General features: G+C 49.9%; 1 protein-coding gene and 1 long non-coding RNA gene across 5 annotated transcripts in view; one reads left to right on the top strand and one right to left on the bottom strand.

Moving 5' to 3' along the window:
• Window positions 1-13,575, bottom strand: part of knockout (Stork-head domain-containing protein knockout) — a 173,809-nt gene extending 160,234 nt beyond the window's left edge. For 3 of the 4 annotated variants that reach the window (XM_076367930.1, XM_076367928.1, XM_076367929.1), the window contains exon 1: window positions 2,195-3,380. The gene's annotated coding sequence lies outside the window, so the exon portion shown is untranslated. Of the gene's footprint in view, window positions 1-2,194; window positions 3,381-13,135 lie in introns of those variants that run through there. The other variant, XM_031970861.2, reaches the window with a different exon arrangement.
• Window positions 1-14,152, top strand: part of LOC116424463 (uncharacterized) — a 216,139-nt gene that overhangs the window by 162,422 nt on the left and 39,565 nt on the right. The gene's annotated exons all lie outside the window — the stretch shown is intronic.

Consider the following 14,152-nt stretch of genomic DNA (forward strand, 5'->3'; position numbering starts at 1 on the left):
CGGCTGATAGAGTCGAAGGAATCGTTTCACCAAGATTTCGAGGAGCAATCTTCACGTCTCAAAGTGGCTACTTTACGTGCGCTTCTACGCGAAAATAAACAATCTAGAAACGATAGTTAGAAGAGAACTAGAATGTTGCAACGGATAGCGCCAAGGAAAGCGTATCTCCGAGACATCAGGAGCAGCCTTCACATCACAGAAATGGTAACTTTATGGGCAGTGCTGCGCGAAAATAAATGAACTAGGTTCGAGAACAGGATTCGATAAGGCGAATATTTACACGCATCTTATTAGTGCGTCGATGGGAACGGATTTCACTCTCGAAGTCGCATGTACAAATTATGGTACATCCTGCGGAAATAAAGGAAAAACTCGATTTCGATCTCCGCGCGGCTCGTACCGCGGTCCTGCGTTCCTCGTGCATTCTTAACGAACCACGGGCCCCGGGATCCTGTGCAACGGTTTTCTCATTTTGTTTAGGGCCTCTCACGGGGAACAGCACGATTCTGAACACGTATGCGTCCATCACGAATTTCAAACGCCGCGGGTTTTACAGTTAAATAGAAACAGGGTTTCTTAGAAGTTGTGAAATCCCGATGATAATTTCGGTTTTCGTCGTGAGGAACGGCTCGCTTAAAAATTGAAATTTAATTCTTTACGCCGGCTTTATGTCCCGACGGTATCATTTAAATTGTAAATACGGATATTTACGAACGATTCTTGACTGAAACGAAAATCGAGGTTGAGCATGCATATATTCATTTCCGTTATTATGGACTCCATTATCGCGACAGTAATGCGAAACGTATATTAAACGTTATCGCGGGAGAGGTTCCGTCTTATGTAAATTTCTTTTTAATATCGCCAAGGACTTATATTTTGTTAGACCATCAATGGTAACGGCTTCGCGAGACAATTTAGTCCTCTGACACACTTCGCTCCGAACGCAACAATGGTATCGTTCATTTATCCCCGGCGTATAGGTAACCGTTAAACCTGAAATTTCCGTAAAATTCGTTTTATCCTTCCACTCGCTCGAGAACGGTGTTAATATTTGCAAAAAGGGAACCACGAAAACAATCATTACACCGAAAACAGATTCGCAGAATTAAATAAAAATCTGAAGAGAGGGAGAGAGGGAGAGAGAAAGAGAGAGAGGGAGACGATCGAAGAAGAAATAAAATATATCGCGTTTATTGCCACGTTTATTGCTATATTCGCTTCGTATTAAGTATTTCCGAAGCACAGTCACGTACCAATCCAAGCACAGTAAATCTCGAGCCCGCCCATTCAATTTACTTTACAGTTACCAGGTTCGTGACCACGCAAGTGCATCGTCAAAATTATATCCACAAATATCCCCCCCCCCCCTCCCCCCACACCAAACGAAATCCCCCTATACCAGACACGCGATAATATATCACACCGTCGATCCCCGTTAATTCCATATCGTGCCGGTGTCCGTCAGGCTCCCGCTTGTCACGGGACCTCGCTTCAGCTCACTTTCCAACCCTTCATCCCTGCCGCACGGGATAATGAGAAGACCAAGAATCACGGCTCGGTAATTTGCCCAGTCAACGGTCAGGTGGATCGCGTTAAGCTCTCTACACACGTGGGAACGTGTTTGCGATGTACGCGTTGAATACTAGGTTTCGTTGAAACCTGCATCAGCGTCAGTTTGCCTACATTCTATCCATTCCTCTCAGTGTGACGCCGGTTACAGATGCTGAACTACATACACTGTTCGTTATCTAGATCGTTCGAAGTTTCGGGTATCCGCGAACTTGAAAATTCGGATTCTTAAGTTATATCTCAGGATGTATATCACCAAACTTCCGAAGTATACGTTTGAGAAGTTTCCCCTAGTTTTCGTTTGCGTTGGGCAGCTAATTAAACCGGATAATCGAGGTTCCACTGTATCAGCGTGGAAGCCGGCGCGTGCAACACGTTTCAACGCGTGCAGATGGCTTCGGATTGATCGTGATCCCGACAGGGAAAGGGAGAGAGTGACGGGGAAACTCGGGAGAGGGACAACGGCAAGGGGTGTCTCGTCCGCGGAACGAGTCGTGCACGCGCGTCGCGACGCGACGGAGAAGTCTGACCGCTCTTGACCCTCGCGAGAGCTCTCTCGAGCGCGCGAGCGCGCGCGCGCGCGTGTATCAGCCCGCAGGAATTTCTCGCGTGAAGGACTCACCTGGCCACCGACGCAGGTCCACGCTGCGGCCGTTCGTCGTCGATCGGTGCGGGTTAGAGAGGGTTCCTCTTGACTCCGGAGTGTCCACGGAAATCCCAAGCACGCGTAGTCCGAAATATCCAGTAAAAAGGGTTCCGCGTGAAACGGTCCGGGGGGAGCGTTGGCTGGGTAGGTCCGAGCCAGCAGGAGGAGGCACCCGAACCCACGTCACCGGAGGAACGAGTTTTCACTTTTATACCGGAGTGTTCCCGCACGCGTCTCCTCTTTCTTCACCGCGTATCACAGTTTCTTCGGGCCAACGAGACGACCTCCTCTCGCAACGGCACGACGGCCAGGAGGAAGAAGAAGAAGAGGAAGAAGAAGAAGAAGAAGAAGAAGAAGAAGAAGAAGTAGAAGAAGTAGAAGAAGAAGAAGAAGAAGTAGAAGATAAGAGGAGATGGAGCAGAAGAAGAAGAAGAAGAAGACCACGAAGAAAGAGAGGAAGGAAGAAAGGAGGAGAGGACAACTACGAAGAAGCGGCAGCAGCGGCAACGGCGGCAGCAGCAGCAACCTTACCCGGCGTGGGTAAGGAAATAAGAAACACTGGAGGAACACAAGCCGATCACCGATCACGTCCAGGAAGAACCGGCCGAAAGAGAGACGAGGAGGGACCGTGCACCCAAGGGGGTGCGAGAGGGAGAAGGAGAACGGGTTTCCACGAGATCGACGACGACGATCCTCTTTCGCCGGCGATCCTCTTCTCTCAGTGTACTCGGATCGGTCCGGCGTGTAATTCCACTAAGGACACGCCGATCCTCCGTTCGTTCGCGTGCAGGCAGGGGTGGACACCCGGATGACACGGCCGACGCCGGCCGCTCGCTACGTTCAGGTGGTTCTCAGTTCTTGACGAAATCGGAGCTGCGAACACGCTGGTTATCCATTGGGGGCTGTCGCTCGTGGTCGCGCGCGAGACAGGCCTCTCGGTGGGTCCAGGAGCGGTTTTCCGGGGATGAGATTATCATCCGAGCGTACGGCGAGCGTGGTTGTCGCGGCAGACGGGACCGACAGGTGCAGCGGCTGCAGCTGGCACGGTCGTCGGCTTCATACTGAAGGGGCGCCTCGACGCCGCCGGCTCGCCGATGCTACGCGAGAAACTGGCTCTACCACTGGCGACGGCACCGAAAACTCGGAGCCAGCGCAGCCTCTACGATCGGTCTACGCTTGCTCTCCGCCGCTGTCGTCGCGTCGCCCTACCAGTGGTGCTCGGCTGCGATCGGCCTCGTAGTGGGGGATGGAGAGAACACATCGTGCACTGCTCCCTTCGGCTCCCTCCCTCCTTCGGTGCGCCGCGTTCCTTCATCCGTCGCTCCCACCACTGGCGCCCGTTCACACAGTCGCCCTATCCGCCGCGCAACGACTCCCTACCCCCTGATTCATTCCCGCCGCGCCGCGGAGTCGTCGTGAGTCGTGAGTCGTGAGTCGTGAGTCGCTCTCTTGCTCGGACTCACGGGCACGGACGGCGATCGCGCGCGCTGGATGCTCCGGCGACCGCCCGGGTCCCTCGCCGATGGATGCTGGGGCGAGTTCCACGCGTTCCGGTAGGTCGGTGCCGCCGTAGAACCGGACCAGCCGCAAAAACGATTGCGTTTCGAGATGAGGGAGAGGAACGCTTCGGGGCCCCTCCGAGATCACGCCGACGGAACGGAAAAATCGCTCGCGACCGCGGCCGGCGAAACTTCGCGATGGCACCGCGAGGATTTTTGGGAATGAACGCTGGCCCCGGTGTTTCAAGGAGCTTCGGATTTTGTGGGTTGTCGGAGTTTAGGCGATGAGTCTTGTCGAGGATCGATTGACATGGAATTTTATCATTCGTGGGACCGTTTGAGTAATATGAATCTGTTATAAATTTGCTGGTAGATTTGTAAATATAGAGTTTTAGGGTAAATCGGTGAAAATGGAGTTGAAAGATGCAATAGTTGCTATTATTTTAATAACGATGTTATACTTTATTTATTCATTCTAAGGGTCTCACAATAATCTTATGTTATAGCTAACAAAGGTGTAACCCATTTGCACTTATCAAAAACACGTGCAGTTCTCGGAACGAAGATTAATTATCAATATTCCGAAGTACAGCTGCTAACCTAACTGGAGGTTGAAAAATCCAAAGTATTGTCAAAGTCTGATTCATTACACACCAATCGATAACAGTCTACGCAATACTCTTTTCAGTATAAACGTTATCTGAAGAAACGTGTCCTGCCTACAAACGGTCTAGATTGCTACCGTTAGCAACAAAAGAGAAATAGTCTTATGAATGTCGGAGGTGTAACACAGCCGATCAAGGACTCGCTATCATTTTCAGCCACGGCGAGTGCAAATAGTATATCAAACGTAGTGGATTTATCGAGTGCCATTCGCGATACTCGCAATGTATCGCGTGGCCACCGGTCACCGTCGTCTCCTTCTCCTCCTAGATGTCTGTCGCGGGAGGAATGCTCCTTTTCAGAATAGCAAGAACGAGATGGAAAGTGCTCCATAAGTAATGCCGTTTTTTGACGCCTAGACTTAACGCAAGATGTTAACACTCACGATTATTTTCAATCGTCGACACCTGTCTCGACCATTATTTTCATCATTACACATCCTCTAAACAGTCTTTCGAATTCTTTCTATAACACATACTTTGACATTTCGAATTAAGAAGCTTGAAACTCTGTTTAAAAAAACCATAACTAGTGAATCACAAAATAATGCTGCACTACAACAGATTGAACGGCAAGCATATTTCCAAACAAAATGAAAGCCCACTACAGAGAACTCCCATTCGTCTCATCGGCCGTAACATCTCAACTTCCTCCCAAAACTCGCACCTCCGATCGAAACTCCAACAAGGTTTCGCGCAGAAAGTTATCATCGAACGACAACATTCCATATGGAACGAAAGAATCCCCCTGTCGACACAGCTGTTTCCATCAACGCTAACCGAGCACACATTCGGACCCTCGAAACCGTCCATCCTGAAATCGCGTGGGTGAGATTTCCTTCGTGCTCGAGGAGGGGCGAAAGTACGGCGAGGGTCGAAACGAGTTGCCCGGGCCTTTCTCCCAGAAGATAATCGCGTAATCAAAGCCGCCCGGAAACTTACGTCCCTCAACCGAAATCCGTCGAGCCGAAACCGTCAACGTCCGCGTCCGTCACCGTGGAAGCCGGTACTTCGAACCGGCCCGTCCCTCCCGTGGCGAAAATATGTCGATTGCGAAACGCGGAGGTATTTCTGCCGGCCTATAAATTCGCGCTAGACCCCGGCGACGCGGGGAATAATAATGTCACTGATAAAATACCAAAGACCGAAGCCGGAGTAACCGTACTTCATTCAAGGCGTTAGCGTCTGGCGAAGGTATTCGCCGGGAGGTAGACAGGGTGGCCGACGGAGCGGCGTGGGGCGGGGCAGGAGCGGGGGCACGGGCGGAAAAAGAGGTTCAACCGGAGAAAGAGAAAGAGAAAAAGGGACGGGTGGAGAGAAAGGTGAAGAAAGAGGGAAACCCGGGGACGGGCGGACAGAGAGAGAGAGGAGGAGAGACAGGGAAGAGCGAGACACCTGAGGGAACAAAATGATCCCCTACGCAGCCCGGGAGGAATTTATAACTTTCGCGCTCGGCGATACCCGGGCGTCCGCTTATCGGCGCTGCGTTGCACTTGTTTTGCCCGGCTATCGGCGTAAAGATCGGAAAACGTCCCGCGTCGCGGGCAATTTCACGATTGGCCGGGTGTCCGGCGTGTTATGCGCCGCGACGCGAGGGGGCCCGGCACGGCCGGAGAAACACGAGGAGGGTACCACGTCCGGGGACACCGGGGAACGACTTTCCTTCAAATCGCCGGGACGTTTTACGTGCCGTCCACTGACATTTACAATGAAATCCCGGCCCCGAGAAGCTGGTTACCATTTTGCCTGAATGACATCGTCGCCGCGGAGGAGGGAGGGGATCGACGACGGTGACCCGGCAGAAACCTGTTTCCGTGCTGCGGCTGGTCCCGGGGCCCGGCTCGCGTTGGCCCGCTACGAATCCGCGCGCGACCGTCTTGAACTGTCTCCGGAACGGATCGCCGGTCCCTAGATGTCGATATATAATAGGCGTCTCATTGTGCCGGCTAGCTATAGGCTAAAAATGCAGGAGCAGGATGAGATGTCTAAATATTTGCGATAATCCGTGTTGTAGTTATAGACGCTTCGATTGATTTTTGGTATTGATCGGTACGTTTTTGTTGCTGACGAAGAATTGGGAATGTAAATTGATTGTTGAATTGGAATATGAATTTTGATGGTTTGCTAAAAGAATTATGATCTCTCTTTGGTGAATCGATAAATATTATTTTGAGACGATTAACGAATTATTCGCTGAATCTGCGCGGAGTCTATTCGTTATTTATCTATATTCGTGTGACTCTTTCACGTCTCGCGTTAAAAATTGCCTGACATCCGTTGCCATTCGGTCGCAACGTAATGCGGCTCGGTGCGTCGCATTGCGTCGCTGAAAAAGAAGTTACGTGCGTGCCGCGCATTTTAATTCGACGAGATTAGTATGTGAACTACTCGATTTCCTGCCTAAGAACGGGTCGCGATGCGATTTAAACCGGAAGCGGTGCTCGGGATAATTGCTAAGGCGAAGGATGAAGATACAATTTCGCGATCCCGACCAATGATCGGTTTACGGAAATATGTTGCTCCCCGCGACAATAATAAGTCATGGTACACAAAGTATACACGTGTATTGCCTTCGGCATTTCTTATTTCCTTCAGAGGTAACATTACTGCAATCATTTTAACAATATACACTTACTGCGCTACGACTTATATATTTCTTTCAGTCTACACGATCCGGTACTTACATAAACAAATAAATCACGTATGATCTTCAATTTTTACATTCTAAAATTTTCAATCTTTTTTTTGGTAATCTGCTTTGACGTCGATTGATACAGCACATGTTCTACATAAAAAGATACAATCTACACCGCTCTCGTCCTTTAAAACTGCAAACATCACTTTACCGAGCCAACTCCGGCAGATCTGTATTTAGCGTGCCGACTTCCCCGGAAACGATACAATAAACCACGCGAACAATGTCCACGGATCCGCCGTTAAGGGGTTAAGGGGCCATAATTCAAGGGAAAAAGTACGAACGAACCGGGAGGACGTAAAAACAATTTTACGAGAGTATTTAGTAAATCAACAATTCGTAAACGATCCACGACAAACGATTCCCGGAATAACTTCGCAAGGTGGGCACACGATGAAAGAGTCCAGCCTCGGGGCTTCCCCGCGATTTCTCGCTCCGACTCGGCGTAAGGTCACGAGAGGCCGGTTAAAGAACGAAAACGGCGCGAGCGCTGTTGCCTCGGATATGGCGGAGCCGGGGAAACTCTGTGAAATCGGGATCGCTGGAATCTGAATCGATTCGCGCGCGCGCCTGTCCGGGAAACACGCGGTTCCCACCCCATTCCGGTTTAATTGGATTCCACGGGATTGTTCGTTCGGAATCGAGGAAACCGCGTCGCCGAGCGGCGGAAAGCCCGGTCGCATCCGCGAGGCGCTAATGAAATTTAGATATCCGAAAAGATACACGGCTTTTAATCAATCGGGGATAAGGCTTTCAGCGACGGAGAACACACGCGCGCGCGCCGCCGCCGCGCCCCATTTCTCACGCGTGTTTCTGGAACGACGTTTAATTACCGAGGAGAGATAATGTATTATTCACCGGCGTTGGCAGCATCGCAACAGATTCCTCAAATATTTGAAAGCGGTTCAGCCGTCTCGTATTTCCATGCCGGGGCCGCGAGCGGCGATTAATAGGACAGCGCTGTTTGCTCAGGTGGCGACGACGTCGTTTGGCCAAATTTTTCTTTCTCGCCGTCGAACGGACGAACCCCACGCGCTGAACGATACTGCGTGTCGGAGGGACAATTTATCGACGTCGCCGGTGTTTGCGGATTCACCGGGATCCCCGGCGCAAAAATTTACCGAGCAAACCCGGCGCTAAAGCGGCCGTTAAATCCGCGACAAGTTACAGCCCGTGTTACAGTCTTGCGGATCGCTATTCTTGGCGGACTCGTTCCTCGGCTTAATAACGCGCCGGGAAATTTGTGGGTAAAGTGTTTTAATTTTACGATCGAATAAACGCTAGTTGGAATTTCAGAAAGCTGCTTCAAGGTTTTCGGTATAGATACTCTTCCTATGATCGCGCGTCACGTTCGTATCATTGTATCGTGCTGTTCCATTGTTCGAAGTCAATAACGCAATCCGTGTTCCGTGCAGACGCGACGTTTCCGGAAATTCAGAAGACACGCGCGGCACGTCTATTCGCGACTCCCGTTACGTTACAGTTACATTCTACCAGTCTGCAGGATGCAATTGCAATATTATACGTAGACGGGGATGGGAGAGATAGTATCGCGGAGAGTTCAGTTCACGAACAAAGTAGCGTTAATTGGCAAACCTGATCTTGTAAAATATCCTCGCGTTCGCTTAATTGTGAAAGTTCGTGCAGATTTCGGAGAGTCTTCGCGGCGGCTTCTCTTTCGCAGCGCCGCGAAAACTGCGGATTCGGCTATAACGCGGACACGATTCCAGCGTATAGAGCGTGTAACACGTTCCTCTGGCGCAATTCCACGGGAAGTTCCGCAGCGAGACACGTGTAACGCGCCATAAACGTGGAAAATTTAATTCGTTCGGCCGAACAAACGACTTCGTAGGAACACAACGAGCCACTAGACGCGGGCTTATTTACCGGACACTATGCTCGAAACGGTGAGACACCGTGGAAAAATTAGCATACGCCTGCGCGGGGAGGGGGAACTCGTAACTGTACGTTTTCGTGCCTGCCACTCGTTTTTCAAGGACCGCTGTTCCCAACTGTGATCTAACGGCGGAACTGCCGGGGCTCTTGGACTGAATTTCGCGTGCGCCGCGATATCTACGGCCGTTCCAGGGTAGTTTCCGCAAACTTGGAGGCTCTACGGGCTCACTAAAAGAAAAGAACGGTAATTTGCCATCACGAGGGACTTACTTTCATTTAAGAAAAGAGCTCGCGAGTTTCGAACGAATTGAACAAACGATGCAATTGGAAGTTCCTCGGGTATTTACTTTCATACTTCTCCCGCTGCTTCTAGGTATACCTGATAATTGAAAATTATACTTTAAACCTGTAGCCACTTGGCAAAACTTCATATCCACGTTGCAAGCAAGCGCAATTTTCAATGCATTATACGACAAACTTATGTATATTACATAAAATTACTACAAATCAGCAGTGACGAAACTATTACACAAAGTAGTTATTGTTTCAACTTCTAAAGCCACATTAACAGGTTCCCAGCGTCACATATTTGTCGTAATCCTATATGCTACACAATGAAAATGAAATTAATCCCATGGATATTGTTATTAAAAATTATAAACTACAACATTATATTTAGGAACTCAATGACTCCTTTCATTTTTCTAATATTCTCTAGGTTTATTGGATCGAAGGAAATATATTTGAAGAGACTGTCACCGAAATAAGCGTCGACAGCGAGCGTGTTAATCCATCACCTCTTCGCTTCTGCAAAACAGCGGTACCTCGAAATTCACGCATACACCGGCAATTTAACCACATTTCCCGTCAATCTCCTCGTCCCGTCGATTCCGGTAATGCACCCTATACTCCGGCCCCGTGCCAAGCACCCTAGACTTCCGAATCGCGCGCAGTATGGAAGCCACCGCCGTGTGTCGTCATCGCCGCGAGCCGATCCTCGCCTCGGCGACGCTTCCACAGCCTCCGGATACGTGTCGCCCCCACCGCGTCGGCAGCGTCCCGTTCCCCCGCGTCGAGTATTTGCGTTCCGCCTGGCATCGATGGAATCTTCAAACGCGCTCCTAATGCACGTATACCATAAAGTGGCCCGGCGTTGTTACGGGGTCAAACGAGATACCGTTGCCTCTGTTAACTTAACTCGCGGAGCCTCGCGCAAAACCGTCCGCGCGTGTTCGAGCCGCCTGCAGCCTCCGTGCGCTTTCCTAATAGAAACTTTTCTTTTCCTTATTCTCTTCTCCGCCCCCTTCTCCCCCCCCCCCCTTCTTTTCCTGGTCCCGGCGCATTCCCCGCATCTGGGACAAACCCGAGGGACGTCGATTGCATTCTATCTCGATACGGGCGACCACTTATCGGACGACTTATGCAGAGGGGTCACGAACCATCGCATCGCATCGCATCGCCGCGAGGGGATCTCCGTAACGATCTCGTAAGTAGGGATCTACTCCTGGCGAGCATGTTCATTGGATCTACTCGGGGCGACCCCGCTACCTCCGTTGCCCGCGCGCGTGCACACGTTCCGTTCGCGACAATGAAAACGCGGAGACGTTGCAAGTTTCCTTAGTTAAATCGAGGTAAATGGATCGCCGGCGCCGGGTCGCACGAACAAAAGTTTCCGAGACGCGTCGGTGGATGCGCCGGGTAGAGATGGGACAGCGGGTGACGAGTTGGCTCGAATTTGATAGATGTGGGACGATTCTTTGATGATTAACGTGTTGAATGCCGTGGGGCTCACCGGTGAACCCCAATCGGATTGAATTACTACAGCTCGTTCAAATAAACGATGATTACTTGTAAACATTTCTGTATTATTTTGAGTGTATTAGTTTGATGAATATGCAATAATAATAATGCAATTCATTCGAATGATTTAATATTATATTTTTCCTTTTCGTGTATTCTGTATGGAATCGTGCGGTGTTCAACGGGTTAATTAGAGCTGTCGGGAAGGTAGACGTTTTTCAATTTTCTTCGTAGGAAATGTAAGAGTGCAGCTATTCGGAGTTCGACCGAGTAATTCAGTTTGGATATTACTGAATAAAATTTTTTAGTAATTTCTTAGGGAACCGTATGTTATCTTTTCGATAATTACAGAGGAAGAAATGAGGAAGTAATTTTCAATGATTCGGTAGTTCCAGCGTGAAGCAGAAAGTTGGGCGAATGATACAGAAGAGTTTTTCACGTGATACAGCGATTGTTCGATTATTCGATGATTCTGTGTATCCGCGAACGTCTACTTTGAAAGGGAGGAACCAGTTCTTGACTTTCACCTACCTCCTCGAGGATAATCCAATTCAAGTTCCTCTTCAAACTTCCTCGAACAATATAAAACTCGTTATCCAATTTATACATACAGTCAGCTCACTAATACTCCAATGATTTACCAAAATACTAGACAAATCGTAAAATCAATCTAGCAAACGACCGAAAGAACAATATTGCCTAACTCTTTAACTCTTTGCGGACCAATTTCGACATGTCGGCCAAATGAAATCGTCATATTTAGAATACTGACTCGCAAATAATATTTGAACTACTCGAACAGCAAAAAATCAGCACCTTTCCTGCCTTTCTATTCTTCAAGCAACTGATGTATAATTTAGCTTCATCTGCCGAAGGTTTCGTATATTACAAAGAATCTTCTCTCTCTCTCTCTCTCACCCCGCAAAGGGTTAATACCGCCCGCTTGGTAGTGTATCTTGCTAGAGCAGGATTTAACCGTTGTGACAGGGGAACCGACAGCCAAGGGAAAAATAACCGGAGGGAGAATAATTGATAAATCGGAAGATGAAGACGCGAGAGGACTCGGGGGGGGGAGATTTTATATTCACTTCCCAACAGGTAGAAGCTGGCAGCGCGGTGCGCCGCGGTGGCGACCAGACCGGTGATTAATGTCACGATCGTAGAAAAAGCAACCGGGGGGTAAACCGGCGTGGCCGGCGTCCCGATGATACAGAAACGAGGAGATAAATTACCATTTCCAGCGTCACGGACTTCCACGGTACTTTAATTATCAACGAAAGTCTCGTACGGGACGGCTTCCTTAACCGGCGCCGTAATACGCGCGATCGCCGAGCGCCCTACAGCCCCCGTCCAAGGATAACAAGGATATTTACATAATTATTATAATAATCCGACGCGCGTTTAATGAGCGATCTATGGTCTCGCGGCGGGGAGGATGTCAGCGGACGTGCCGTTCTCGGCGCCGGTAAATCGCCCGTGCAGATTGAGAAAGGGCGAAGCGAAAGACGAACCATTTCGCACTTCGGGCTACGATATCCGAGGCGTTTAGCAAATTAGACGGTAAAAAGTTGCTCGCCGCGATGAACGGCCACGGTAAATTTATCCTTTAACACGCCGCGATACGCCGGTTGCGTGAAGTTAATAAATAAACGGTGCTAGGAACGCCGTGGCGAAATCTATTATCGTTAAGCTGAGCGCGAGGAGGGGTTCGCGCGTGTTTACCTTGTTAAATGGTTTTGTGTACCGTGTAGACCTCGCGTGAGGGAATCAGCGTCTTGTTCGGCGTTCGGGAAGGATTTCGTTCGTACGGGAATCGATCATTGGAACTTTTCGCTTTGAAGTTATGTGCTATTACAAGCTAAACGTGCACAGAGGCGAGGGGACTCGTCCGCTCCCGACACTCGGACCACCCCGAATGACGCATTATTGGCGCGGCGGTAACAAAGGAAGGAAACGAAGACAAATGCGATGAAGTGAGACGTAACGAAAGATCAGAATTTTCTACAGTTCACTCCGTTATTGCAGTCGATAATGCGTCGAAAACCGAGGCGTTCCTAGCGTGAGTGGGAAAGTACCCTCGCCCTTGTGCACTTTTAAGCCTAAGGCTGACGAAACTAACGCGAGAGGCGAGTAGTAGTTGCGTTTGTAACGAGGTCACTCGATTTAACCATGGTTCGACGCGTGTGTACACTTCCAATCCACTAGTTCATTCGAGGACATTGGAGAAACGCTGAAATGGAACGTATACGTGGTATCATAATATCATGGATAACTAGCTTAAATTGATAAAACCCACAACTGTTGGAATAAATCGAACCTCCAGTCTGTCCAGACGCAGGACCGCGGGAGGATTAAGATAATTTACCTGATTCTCGTGCTGCACAGCGCCGGCGATCCGTTTTCCCAGCTAAACAGTCTCTTTCCGCGCGAGATCGCCGTCCCGCTGATTCGCCGCTCACCGGACGCATTTGTCGAACATGACGAGGCCGGGGCTCACGTGTCCAAGAAGCGGCGAGGAACAAGCAATTAAGCGGGAGATGCAATCTCGGCCGGCGAATAATTAACAATGAAACGAGCACGATCGAGCGGCGCGACCGTGATTTCGCAATACGGCTCCTGTCAACTATACGCGACTCGAGCCGAATCGATCCGCGACGCGGCGCGGCGCGGCGGTTCTTACGCAAGAACGGATTGTTTGGTACACACCGTGTACATAGATCCGGCCTGTGTTGCGTTTATTTAATCGGAGTGCGTTGACTTGGCCCGAGGCTCGTGTCTCCACGCTCGAGCGAGCTTCCCCATTCGTTTGTACCTTTTGGTCGTTGTCGCGTGCTCGCGAATTCCAAGCGTCAGCGCCACCGGTCGCGTTTACACGCGCCACTAAATCGCGGACCGTGCTTTTCAGTTTCACGGACGACGCCACGCGGGATTTGCCGTCGAACCGATCGCCGACGTTTGCGGTTCCCGGCGCGCAACGTCGACCGGAAACCAGCGGACGCGGCGACTTTTCGGAAATGAGAAAGTCAACCGATCGCGCACGGGATGATTGATGTCGCGGTGATATTGCGCAGGTGGGACGTGTCCGGCGAGCTGTTCTCCACGGTTTTCATGCCCGTTTTTCATGGAATTTGAAACGTATTGTCCTTTGGACGATGTTGACAGTGAGGGACGATCGAACAGATTAAATTTAACTTTCTCGCTGCTAGATTACGTTTTCCCAGATTTTCACGCAGAACGGGAATTGGTCGGTGAATCCGCTAATGTTGGAAGTAGGAACTAGAAACGTTCCGTTTCGAACCGTCCGATGTCTGTTTTATTAACCCTGTGTAACAAGGTGTAGAATAGTTATGCAAAAGTGTTGCCTATTGCGTCAAGACAGTAT

This window comes from Nomia melanderi, chromosome 5, assembly GCF_051020985.1.
Source record: "Nomia melanderi isolate GNS246 chromosome 5, iyNomMela1, whole genome shotgun sequence".
Lineage (NCBI taxonomy): Eukaryota > Metazoa > Arthropoda > Insecta > Hymenoptera > Halictidae > Nomia > Nomia melanderi.